We start from the raw sequence: 13,454 nt of genomic DNA on the forward strand, positions 1-13,454 counted from the left end.
GGAACCCCAAACATGGCTTTATATGTTGAACATCTGATCCCTTCACGATAAGCTCTATTTTTCATTGCTTCCTCAAACCTCAGCCCTTCAGGCCATTTTCAAGTTTCATTAGTTTCCATCCAAGTTGATAACATATTTTCGATATCTTGATTTGCTCTTTCGACCGATCCCTTGGACTGACTGTGCCTCGGCTGCCCATGGACTATCTGTATATCACTCCACAACCCACATAAACTTTGAATGATTTGGTTTCAAAACTCTCTACCATTATCAGAATGAAGGATACTTGGGGCACCAAAGATGGTAAAAATGTCCAAAAGATGATATGCTACTTCACCAACCCTTTTCAAAGCTAGTGCGTGGAGGATAACAAATTTTCTCAAATGATCTCGGTATACAAGTATGATCTTCGACTTCTTGTTTGAGTTTGCCTGCATGCCGGTTAAGTCAGTTTGGCATCGTGAATTCATTTCACCCCTTTTTCAATGTTTTTTGCTTTTTATGACACGGTTCACATAATCTCAGATGGGTGACGATTGATTCAACAGTCACATTCTTGTACTTACGATTCAGTTCCACAATCATCCGTGTTCGGTCGCCAAGGCCTATAGTAAAATGGTTCAAATGGCTCTAAGCGCTATGGGGCTTAACTTCTAAGGTCATCAGTCCCCTAGCACTTAGAACTACTTAAACCTAACTAACCTAAGGACATCACACACATCCATGCCCGAGGCAGAATTCGAACCTGCGACCATAGCGGTCACGCGGTTCCAGACTGTAGCGCCTAGAACAGCACGGCCACGCCGGCCAGCGGCCTATAGTAATGTGGGTTTCGTGTAGTATGTTAAACAGCTCATCAAAACGAACATAATAACGAATTCATTCTTTTCCAGGAAACACCGGTCCTATGTGTTACTCTTCACCTCCGATATTGAGAACATCACATCCCTTCAAACATCTGTAGTGAACAGATGTTTTATTGGAAACGATTTTTGCATTTGCACTTCACTTAACAGATTATTATATTGCTCAGCAGTTACATAAAAATTGTTGTTCTTCTTCCTATTCAGTGATTCGCTTAAAAGTTCGTAAAATCCGTTAGGCATAACATCACTCATTCTGATGCAAAGCTGCAGAAGAAACGCCACTAAAACGAGTCACAAAGATGACTGTACGCACGATGCTCGACACTGACTGAAACTAAGCGTAATTGCCAACGAAGCAACTTATCTTAACACAAAATTGGTAAAACCTAAGATTTGCCAATGTCTCTTGGTAAAAGTTTGAAATTTCGGACTTTTACCACACCGCGATCGTAGATCTTAGGTTTCACCGGTTAATACTAGGATTTACCGGTTATCTTACTTTTACCGTAACATATACACTGATTCGAACTTCCATACTTACTTTATTGTGCTAAATACACTCCTGGAAATGGAAAAAAGAACACATTGACACCGGTGTGTCAGACCCACCATACTTGCTCCGGACACTGCGAGAGGGCTGTACAAGCAATGATCACACGCACGGCACAGCGGACACACCAGGAACCGCGGTGTTGGCCGTCGAATGGCGCTAGCTGCGCAGCATTTGTGCACCGCCGCCGTCAGTGTCAGCCAGTTTGCCGTGGCATACGGAGCTCCATCGCAGTCTTTAACACTGGTAGCATGCCGCGACAGCGTGGACGTGAACCGTATGTGCAGTTGACGGACTTTGAGCGAGGGCGTATAGTAGGCATGCGGGAGGCCGGGTGGACGTACCGCCGAATTGCTCAACACGTGGGGCGTGAGGTCTCCACAGTACATCGATGTTGTCGCCAGTGGTCGGCGGAAGGTGCACGTGCCCGTCGACCTGGGACCGGACCGCAGCGACGCACGGATGCACGCCAAGACCGTAGGATCCTACGCAGTGCCGTAGGGGACCGCACCGACACTTCCCAGCAAATTAGGGACACTGTTGCTCCTGGGGTATCGGCGAGGACCATTCGCAACCGTCTCCATGAAGCTGGGCTACGGTCCCGCACACCGTTAGGCCGTCTTCCGCTCACGCCCCAACATCGTGCAGCCCGCCTCCAGTGGTGTCGCGACAGGCGTGAATGGAGGGACGAATGGAGACGTGTCGTCTTCAGCGATGAGAGTCGCTTCTGCCTTGGTGCCAATGATGGTCGTATGCGTGTTTGGCGCCGTGCAGGTGAGCGCCACAATCAGGACTGCATACGACCGAGGCACACAGGGCCAACACCCGGCATCATGGTGTGGGGAGCGATCTCCTTCACTGGCCGTACACCACTGGTGATCGTCGAGGGGACACTGAATAGTGCACGGTACATCCAAACCGTCATCGAACCCATCGTTCTACCATTCCTAGACCGGCAAGGGAACTTGCTGTTCCAACAGGACAATGCACGTCCGCATGTATCCCGTGCCACCCAACGTGCTCTAGAAGGTGCAAGTCAACTACCCTGGCCAGCAAGATCTCCGGATCTGTCCCCCATTGAGCATGTTTGGGACTGGATGAAGTGTCGTCTCACGCGGTCTGCACGTCCAGCACGAAGGCTGGTCCAACTGAGGCGCCAGGTGGAAATGGCATGGCAAGCCGTTCCACAGGACTACTACGATCGTCTCCATGGGAGAATAGCAGCCTGCATTGCTGCGAAAGGTGGATATACACTGTACTAGTGCTGACATTGTGCATGCTCTGTTGCCTGTGTCTATGTGTGCCTGTGGTTCTGTCAGTGTGATCATGTGATGTATCTGACCACAGGAATGTGTCAATAAAGTTTCCCCTTCCTGGGACAATGAATTCACGATGTTCCTATTTCAATTTCCAGGAGTGTATTTTACGTAAGATTATATTTCTCTTAAATTTTTAAATTCAGTCATCAATTATATGAAACACTGGTAATCAAATTTTTGTTCCCCATCGAAGCCGTTCGACAGGCAACCTGCAACTGGGCTATATAGTCGTTACAGCGTAAGGAGATACTCGACAGCTCTCAGCGCTGTTGCCTGCCAGCTTTGAACTGCGAAGTGCTAACGGCTGCATGCGAAACTAATAGCCATCGACAGAGCTGTGACAACACTGAAGCGTTGCCATAGAGACGTTTACAGAATTATGTTGCGTTATTGGCTGACGTAGGCACGCGAAGCTGCCGCGCCCAGCCTACTGCAACTAACTGCGATCAACTTACGTCGACTGCGTGACCGTTTTAAACGTTTTTAATACAGAAAGAAGAGAAAGAGAACTGCGTACCAAGAAGCAGAATCATCTAAACATAGGAGTTCGTTTACTAAGAGTGGGTTTATCGCTTTTGTTATAGCCTAAAATTCAACGGAAGCAGTATCGGATGAGCTTCACCTGTGAGACACTAACGCAAAATGGGTGACGCCCTGTGACAGACACGTTTGGTGATTCGACAGGTCCCGGAACGAATGGTATTTGTTGTGCAAAGATGTAATCTTGAGCATTCACTGCATATTACAGACAATCGTTACACTATTGCATTTCTTCTCCAAACAACACTTGGAAGCGTGTATGCTTTTTGCAACTTCATAACGATCGTGCTACGTCAAGCTTTAATATGGCTTGGTGCGCATAGCTTGCAGCCAGCGTCACATTACATGCAGTATGTAAGTGGTCCATCTGGTGATGAAAACGAATTTGCTTTAATATCTGAGCACAGTTCGTAGCAGCAGATGATGTTAACAGGCAATAAATAAAACTACTTTACATTGTCGAGGAAAATAATATAAAGTACAGTACATATCCATGAATTTATTCTGAAGCGATACTGCCGTAAGGTATTCAAGCCGTACTATAGTTTCGGAAAGGTAAAGATCAAACAATACACAGATTTCAATAACGGATAATAATATCGCAAGAAGTTTCAAGGTTCCCCGAGAACATCACCTTAAGAACATATGGTAAAAATTTTGTCACGAGTAGAAATTATAGGTAATTCCCACAACTGCCCTTTAGGTACTTAAAACCATGGTTTTTCGGCGTTTTCTCAGGAACCGCGCATGAACAAATGGTGCTTTTATAAGGTCCACCATAGACCACAGCCAGTGCAAAAGAACCACGTGATTTCTCGATTTTTCTGGGCAGGAGGATGTGTGTAATGTTTAAATTTTGACCCTTAACCCTAAGATAGCTGAAGTATGTGCGTTCTTACGTTAGGTATACAAACGGTCGCTATGCCAGGGACTCTCCAAAACACTTGACCCCTTAATGAGATTTTCACTCTGCAGTGGAGTGTGCGCTGATATGAAACTTCCTGGCAGATTAAAACTGTATGCCGCACCGAGACTCGAACTCGGGACCTTTGCCTTTCGCCGGCAAGTGCTTTACCAACAGAGCTACCCAAGCACGACTCACGACCCAGATGTGGCATTATCAAAAAAGTGGTTCAAATGGCTATGAGCACTATGGGACTCAACACCTGGGGTCATCAGTCCCCTAGACTCAGAACTACTTAAACCTAACTAACCTGAGGACATCACACAAATCCATGCCCGAGGCAGGATTCGAACCTGCGACCGTAGCGGTCGCGCGGTTCCTGACTGTAGTGCCTAGAACCGCTCGGCTACACCGGCCGGCGTGGCATTATCATCCAGCGGACAATGCGGTGTGCTTCTCCGTGGGAACAGACACTCCATCATACAGATTACAATCTCTTGGTGAGTTCACAGTTATCCAGTAAGCAATTACTCTTACATCTTCTGGTGCGAAGATAATCATAATATTAGTAACATAATGGTGTTTCACTTTTGCTTGCGCAAAACTGCTTGCTGATTGCGGTACCACTCACACGTATTGGACACCGAGCGAGGTGGCGCAGTGGTTAGACACTGGACTCGCATTCGGGAGGACGACGGTTCAATCCCGCGTCCGGCCATCCTGATTTAGGTTTTCCGTGATTTCCCTAAATCACTCCAGGCAAATGCCGGGATGGTTCCTCTGAAAGGGCACGGCCGACTTCCTTCCCCATCCTTCCCTAATCGGATGAGACCGATGACCACGCTGTCTGGTCTCCTTCCCCAAAAACCAACCAACCGTATTGGACATGTGAAGTAAACCATCTTCTGTCGCTGAGAATATCAGCAATCTGAAGCGGGCGAGATAGCCCGTGGTATCCAACTCCGCCCTGCCTATCACTCTTGGCGATCGTCCAGTATGGATTAACATTTCTCTCCGGAAGATTGTGGGTCATATCTAGATATTTTTCACGTATATCTATATCCCACATCGCAGTGACATTCATTCATTCATTCGCACACCATGTTACGTAAATCTCCTGGTGGAGGCAAGCCACTACGGATGTTGAACAAGTGAAGATATACATTAACAGGCAGAAGCGACCACAGCTAGCTACTTCTATATGCTTACTACAAGTTATGACTAGTCTTAATCTGCTCACTCAGGTAATCTTGCGAATTAATTTCGTACAGGGTGAGGCCGCTGACATCCAAAGTATACTCATAGCTAAAAACATATCGAGGTTAGATTTTTTACTATGTTATCGCGGACGAGATAGCAAAGTTTGTGAGTGTTCTCGTTTGTATAAAGCCTGACAACAAAAAGTGAAGCACCCGGAAGACCCGGTCGGATGTCGATGTAACTTCTTACAAGTACATTGGAGTTGCAATCCTCTATGTTAGGTAGGAATACCACCTGTATCCGGTAGTGTTGTTCGTGTTGTTACCAGGCCTAGAAGTTTATATAGCGTGTAACGGGCATAAGCGCAGATATATCTGTTGATGAGTGAGGAAGATGAACTGAACAACATTAATTAGTACTTGAGTCATTTGCAGACCAATAATTATTGCTATTACAAGTCGTATACTTTTAGGTTGGTTAGTGTCTCAAAGTACAGCTAGAAGGAGCAAGCCATCACGGCTTATTTTCCCCTGGGCAGCTTGTCAGCTGTTGAAATGTGGACGGATGGATGCAAAACAGTTAGTCTATACTGACAGGCATAGTCCAGTAAGTGGTGCAGTTGCGACCGTGTGGACAACGTCACGTATTATATTATTTGTCGTGTGTGCGTGAAGACAGTTCGACACAGGGAAGAAACAACCACTACACCGATGTGAGTACGTATTAAGGTACCACATATAGAAATATCTGCACTTGTACCTGTTACACGTCGTATAAGTGGCGTGAACAATGTCAGCTGTTGAGCGGTCACTGTCAAGGACAAAGGGGTGCCGCATAATCGTCTGAGATAGCGTTATCAGCACCCGAAAGAGTTTGAAAGGGTCGTCATTGGGGGTCTCCACTTGGCTATCCAGATTTATGAGAAATCCGGATGGGACAGTGGCCGATGTTAGACTGCATGAGAAAGTGAAGGCAGGCATACTCATCAAACTTTCCGCCTACAGCGTCTGACCACCAGAATGGAGGATCATCCTACTGTATACCAAGCTCACTGCAACCTCTTCAAATCTGCACCTGCCATCCGAGAAAAAGCAACTGACAACCCCCTCCCCCCCCCCCCCCCCCAACATTCTACATCATCTCGCACCAGTAGTCGGAGACTAGAAGCAGTCGGAGTATTATCGTCCCGTGCCTAGGCTGCCGTTAACACCAAAATGCAAACGGGTACATTAAGCAGTTGCAGAACTTCTCGACATTCACAGCCAAAAAGTGGATATAACTGAAGTTCAATATTCCGATTAATATTGTTTGTGTGTCTAGTAAATCTGTTCTCTCTCTGTATTATCTACTTAACAGCGGCTAGTTCAATGGTTTCCAAGACGGGAGTAATTACCACCTGAAGATTAAAGTATTTCTTCTCAGGAGTAAAAACAAAGGGTTCATTTGTGTTTCGGTCACGAAACTAAATTATTCTTGAAAGTGATTATGATTATCACAATTGCGCAACACTGTAGTACCGATTACGTAACCTACCAATAATTCCAGAATAAAATTTAGTCATCAGTTGCAAATATATCTTTATTTCGCTGTACACGTTTCGACAGATTAATTTGTCATCTTCAGAAACGTAGAAAATTAGGGATATTATAAATCCTTTGGCCTTGGCTGTAATGAAATCTGATAAACCAATACTAAGTAAGTTTCTGCAACACAGTTCTCATACTTTACATGTAGTTCAAAATATTTACAGTATCGTTAGCTTTATACTCTTCTGGAGATGTCGAAACCGGTAAAGTGAAATGAAAATATAATTGTAGCTGATGACTGAATGTTATTCTGAAATATTTACTACCGGTACTGAAGAAATATCAGCAATCAATAAAATAATTGTTACCAATAACTAATTACTTTATTTTCAAACAAATGAATGAACATGATCTTCCTAATATTGTCCAGCAGCTACAGACATAGCTTGTACTGTGCATCTACGACAGTAAAACTGAGACTTATGTCAGATACGGTTAAATATTTCAAGAAAATTCCTTCACCGACTTCAAGATAGCTTGCGTAGTCCGCCAAAAATTGCTTCTTTACTCAGATCATAACAATACGCGAACTAAATGAGGGCACAGAACAACAGTAATTATGTAAAATCTGCTACACTGCTGTAGGGCAAACATAGTATTATTATTATTATTATTATCATTATTATAAGAGGCAGTGACCATGTACGAAGCATTGGCAACCTGAAGCTTTCCAACTTCTTCCGTTACGTAAGTAAGGAGCCTAGCAAATCAGGTGACTTACGAACAACAGGCCTAAGTATAGAGTACGAATTTTAACTTGGATGATTGTAAATGATGGTGCAGAGTGCGAAGGAGACGGAAGTGTCGGCAGCAAGCGGCGCAGTAGAAAACAAGCACATCCTGTAAGAAGTGCCCACCCTCAGTGTGCATACGTAGCTTCCTTTTCTGAACAGTAGTTTCAGGGAGCACGCAAAACGCACCCGGCAGTGCTGCACGCTTATAAATAAAAATCTGAATGTTCGTTTGTTCAAAATCGTCTACTTCCCAAAGTTCATCATCGGCTGCTCTGAAATTTTGTCGCAACATTGCATCTAGCCCGGGTTCCCGGCTTCGATTCCCGGCGGGGTCAGGGATTTTCTCTGCCTCGTGATGACTGGGTGGTGTGTGATGTCCTTAGGTTAGTTAGGTTTAAGTAGTTTTAAGTTCTAGGGGATTGATGACCATAGATGTTAAGTCCCATAGTGCTCAGAGCCATTTGAACCATCTTTGAACATTGCATTCGAATACTTCCGTGTTCTTGTAAACTACTGGAGCACCATATGGCATGTAGAAACATGCGAGTACGGGTGGAGGAGAAGTTTTGGAAATTTAATATTCTGAACAAACTAACGTGCGATATTTGCTTACAATGTATCCCCTGATACATATTTATTTACGGTGTTGATCTCCAACAGGTATAAAAAACACAAGTGATTCTAATTCGACAGTGTGTCACAATTTCAAATGAGCCGGTTAAGAACGTTCGGAGATTTAAGACATACAACAAAGAATATTTACTTCTGTGTAACAAAAAATTAAAAAGTTCGTTTGTGGAAAATTTTAAATTTCCGAAAGTTTTTCACTGAATGCTTGGAAATTTTGACGCAACGTTGCATGCGAAAACACGCTTGTTTTTGTATACCTAATTTTTAAATACCTATAATATCAAAATATGTATGAAAATTATAAAAATGTCATGTTATTGCCAAAAATCTCGAAACGTTCTTGATCGATTTAATTCAATATTTCGCACAATACTCGGGCGAACATTCGGACGGACATATGCCATATGTTTTAATATATATTATGTATTAACATATATGTATGATGTAAGGGAAAACATTCTCACCAAAAATTTCAAAAAGTACTCAACCGATTTATTTCAAATTTTTACACGTTAGTGCAATAATAGTATGTACCAACATAGGCTCTGTATTTTTATTTTATGCACACATCAAAAAAGGTTTTGCATCACCCCGATTCCCTGAAATCCTGAAGATAGACGTTGACTATGGTTGACTATGGATACTGTACTACAGAGACAGTCCCTTTGACTGTCAGAGATCTCACTGAACCCGCCCATAGATGTAAACAACCATGCTTGAGCAGCCCCTATTAGACGAAGGAGGTCCAAAAGCCTATCAGTTGCAATCATTCCATCAGGAAGGAGGTACACGGCTCGAGTTGTCATTAGTTCAACTGTGCGTAGACGGTCAATACCGCGGTTCGATCGCCTCAGCATCGTTGCTTTGTGCCAGGAAGGGCTCTCAACAAAGGACAGGTCCAGGCGTCTCGAGTTAACCGAAGCGATGTTTTTCGGACATGGAGGGGATACAGAGAGACAGGAACTGTCGATGATATGCCACGCTCAGGCCAGCCATGGGCTACTATTGCAGTGGATGACCGCTACCTACGGATTACGGCTCGGTGGAACACTGACAGCAATGCCACCAAGTTGAATAACGCTTTTGATTGCAGCCACAGGACGTCGTGTTACGACTCAAACTGTGCGTAATAGACCCATGATGGGCACCTTCACTCCCGACGTCCATGACGAGGTCCATCTTTGCAACCACGACACCATGCAGGGCGGTACAGATGGGCCCAACAACATGCCTAATGGACCGGTGAGAGATGGCATCACGTTTTCTTCATCGATGAGTGCCGCATATGCCTTCAACCAGACAATCGTCGGAGACGTGTTTGGAGGCAACCCGGTCAGGCTGAACACCTCAGACACACTGCCCACCGCGTGCACCAAGGTAGAGGTTACCTGCTGTTTTGGTGTGGCATTATGTGGAGCTGACGTACGCCGCTGGTGGTCATGAAGGCGCCGTAATGGCTGTACGATAGAGGAATGCCATCCTCCGACCGATAGTGCAACCATATTGGCAGCATACTGGCGAGGCATTCGTCTTCACCGACGACAATTCGCGCCCCTATCGTGCACATCTTGTGAATGACTTCCTACAGGATAACGACATCGCTCGATTAGAGTGGCTAGCATGTTCTCCAGACATGAACCCTATCGAGCATGTCTGGGATAGATTGAAAAGGTCTGTTTATGGACGACATGACCCACCAACCAATCTGAGGAACCGACACCGAATCGCTGTTGAGGAGTGGGACAATCTGGACAAACAGTACCTTGATGAACTTGTGGATAGTATGCCACGACGAACACAGTCATGCATCAATGCAAGAGGACGTGCTAGTGGGTATTAGAGGTACCGGTGTGTACACCAATCTGGACCACCACTTATGAAGGCCTCGCTGTATGGTGGTACAACATGCAATGTGTGGTTTTCATGAGCAATAAAAAGGGCGGAAATGATGTTTATGTTGATATGTATTCCAGTTTTTTGTACAGGTTTTGAAACTCTCAGAACCGACGTGATGTAAGACTTTTTTTGATGTGTGTATATAGAACAGTGAAACGTTGTTAGCAGACAGGAAAGTTGTATACAAGAATTATCGGCTTATAATTAAAGTACTGTTACAAAATAGGAATTTGGAATAACAATAAACAAGGCTCAAGTTCTGAGTAATGGTGGGGGAAGGGGGGGGGGGTAGGACTGCAGGTGGACACAGGGGTATGAGCAAATGGGCGCAGAAATCGGGAAGGAGTAGATGGACAGAGAGAGAAGGAGAGAGAGTTGTAGAGAGAGGGGTGAGGAGAAGATGGAGAGAGAAAGGGGGAGGGGTGTTGGACAGCGAAAGATGGACAGAGTGATGGAAAGTGAGAGAGGGAATGAGGAGCAGATGGACGAAGAGAGGGGGAGGAGGCGACGGCCGGAGGCAGGGGTGGGAAGGAGATTAGGCTGTGTGTCCGATTCCCATACATATTAGAAACGTGTGATTTCTCTCTCCTTTCTGCTCCCTTAAAGCAAACTGAGTCACCGCAACGCGAGGCCGAGTACAGGTCGCTCACTCAAGAAAAAAAGATGATCTCAGAAATTAGCAGAACCAGTTGTGTCATTGACTAAATAGTTCATCGCTTAATGAAACACCTAACAAAACCAAGTATCATTAACCTTTTGTCATTTTAAAAACAATGTTTAAACAAAATTCGTTTTCATTGCAAAGTTTAATTAGCCGTTAATTTTTATGTGGGGGCTGGAATTGGGGTGCCGGGTAGTAGCTAATGCCTGACTGCGCACGGAGGTAATGGTCTAAGAAAGACTGGGAACTTCTGCACTAATGGCTACCGAGACCCAAGTCTTACCGGACAGAATTTTTTGGTTCTCCGCTACGTGGCTTGTCCCGTTACAACTGTTTTATCTGTTTCCTCTCTCGGCAGTTGCCTTGACGCTCCTCTGTTCCAGCTTTGCAAATTGCGTACACCGTTTTCCAAGTAAGCAATCGGGACGTCAAAGGTCAATTTACATAGCTCACGAACCGTCAGAGCCGGCCGGGGTGGCCGAGCGGTTCTAGGCGCTACAGTCTGGAACCGTGCGACCGCTACGGTCGCAGGTTCGAATCCTGCCTCCGGCATGGATGTGTGTGATGTCCTTAGGTTAGTTAGGTTTAAGTAGTTCCAAGTTCTAGGGAACTGATGACCTCAGAAGCTAAGTCCCATAGTGCTCAGAGCCATTTGAACAATTTTGAACCGTCAGAAAAAGCATAGCCGTATACAACACTTAGTTGTGGGAAGGTGGACTGGGTATTACTAAGAGCACGAAGTAACAACGAATTTAAATGCTCGAATCCTGCCTCCGGCATGGATGTGTGTGATGTCCTTAGGTTAGTTAGGTTTAAGTAGTTCCAAGTTCTAGGGACCTGATGACCTCAGAAGTTAAGTCCCATAGTGCTCAGAGCCACTTGAACCATTTTGAACCGTCAGAAGAAGCATAGCCCTATACAACACTTAGTTGTGGGAAGGTGGACTGGGTATTACTAAGAGCACGAAGTAACAACGAATTTAAATGTTCCATTTTTTTCCATCTCTTTCTTTTGGATGCCCATTGCCCAGCTTAATTCCGCTCCTGGACAACGAACGCGACAAACTATTGTCATTCAGAATAGAAATGATGGACCAAGGAAAGGAACATCAGATGAAACTTCCGCTAGCCGAGAGGGCCCCCATGAAAAACGAGGGATCATAGGAAAAGGAAACATTTTGGAAACATAGATCTTTGTAATGTGGGCAGCCACAACTGTTAATTTTCATAATCAATGGAAATAAAATGAACTGAGAAACAGCTGTAATTGGTAATATCTCTGTTGTCACAAGCGGTTTCGCTGTATGAAAACAGCATCCTGAACTGAAAACAGTGCCTCATTAGCGCACCAAAACGCTCCCGATGTTCGTAGTCAAAAGTCAAACCCTTGAAGAGTGGAAGTCATCAAAATAAGTAGAACAGATCATCGGGGTGAATAGTGGGGTAGAGCACCTGTGGTGGTTGCAAGGGCAGAGGGCGGAAGACGCTTAGTTATGCACTCGCACGTTTGTAGGGGCATTGGGAAGAGGAAAACGAACAAACCACTGAAAGAAAATTTTGAGTTTCCACATTAGGTAGTAACATTTGTTAACTGCGTACCACGTTTGTATTCCAGGTTACAAACGTTGCTCAGTTTGTCGGCCATCTGGAACCACAACAGCCTGGAAGTTTGTTCGAATACCGTTTCACTAAAAATTCATTAACTGAATAGAATCATTCAACGCCAGACCTTGAGTTCAAGCTTTTTACACTTGCAGGCACATGGGAAAAACGAGTGATAATCACAGCAATGTCTTTTTAAATGCCCGAATCATTAAAAGCTTCCTTGCACTTGCAAACTGCCAAAGCCTCTGCACTGTAGAAGCTGTTTACTATCACTCTAATGGCCTCGATATGTTCATTGTAAAGCAACACAGCTTCCACCCACATACCCCAACGACTGGTTTGAGAGGTAAAGGCACATTTGGTAGTTTTTCTTCGTAGGTCTTGATGAGAGCAGGAGCTTTTAGAAATATTTTCCTTGTGGATGAAATCAGTTTATTTGCATTCACAAAGGTGGGACGTACGTCTTCAGCAATGCGATGTACTCCATGCGCAAAACGTGTCACATGAATCAAATTAGGATAAAATGGTCGGACGGCTTTTCCTGCTTTGATTAGATAGGGAACACCATCTGAAATACAAAGACCCTTCCATCTGCAGAAGATTCTGGAAATATTTTTCTAGTACCCTCATTCACAAATCTGACGATTGTAGAATGATTTTCTTTTTCAAGTTCTTTGCAGGCCGCTGAATAGGAAGAAGAAGGCTCTTCTTTTGAAGCACCAACAATCAAACTTGCAATGTATCGGCCACAAGTCTCTGTTTTTTCGTCAACTGAAATTCAGATAATGTTGTCCTTGAGTTCATTGCGTATTTCTTCCAGAACATTTACGTAAATTGTCGATATGTAATTTTTACGCAATTTTGACTTATCTGGCATATTTTGATTTAAAGAATATTTGCGCAGGAACCCTATGAGCATAGGATTTGTAAGTGTGTGGAGCATTGCTTCCAATGACTGCTTCAC

At 44.5% G+C, this 13,454-nt stretch overlaps 1 protein-coding gene across 1 annotated transcript in view; it reads right to left on the bottom strand.

The window, feature by feature from the left end:
- Positions 1–13,454, bottom strand: part of LOC124612456 (band 7 protein AGAP004871) — a 570,585-nt gene that overhangs the window by 454,833 nt on the left and 102,298 nt on the right. The window lies entirely within an intron of this gene.

The sequence above is a fragment of the Schistocerca americana genome, chromosome 4 (genome assembly GCF_021461395.2).
Source record: "Schistocerca americana isolate TAMUIC-IGC-003095 chromosome 4, iqSchAmer2.1, whole genome shotgun sequence".
NCBI lineage: Eukaryota > Metazoa > Arthropoda > Insecta > Orthoptera > Acrididae > Schistocerca > Schistocerca americana.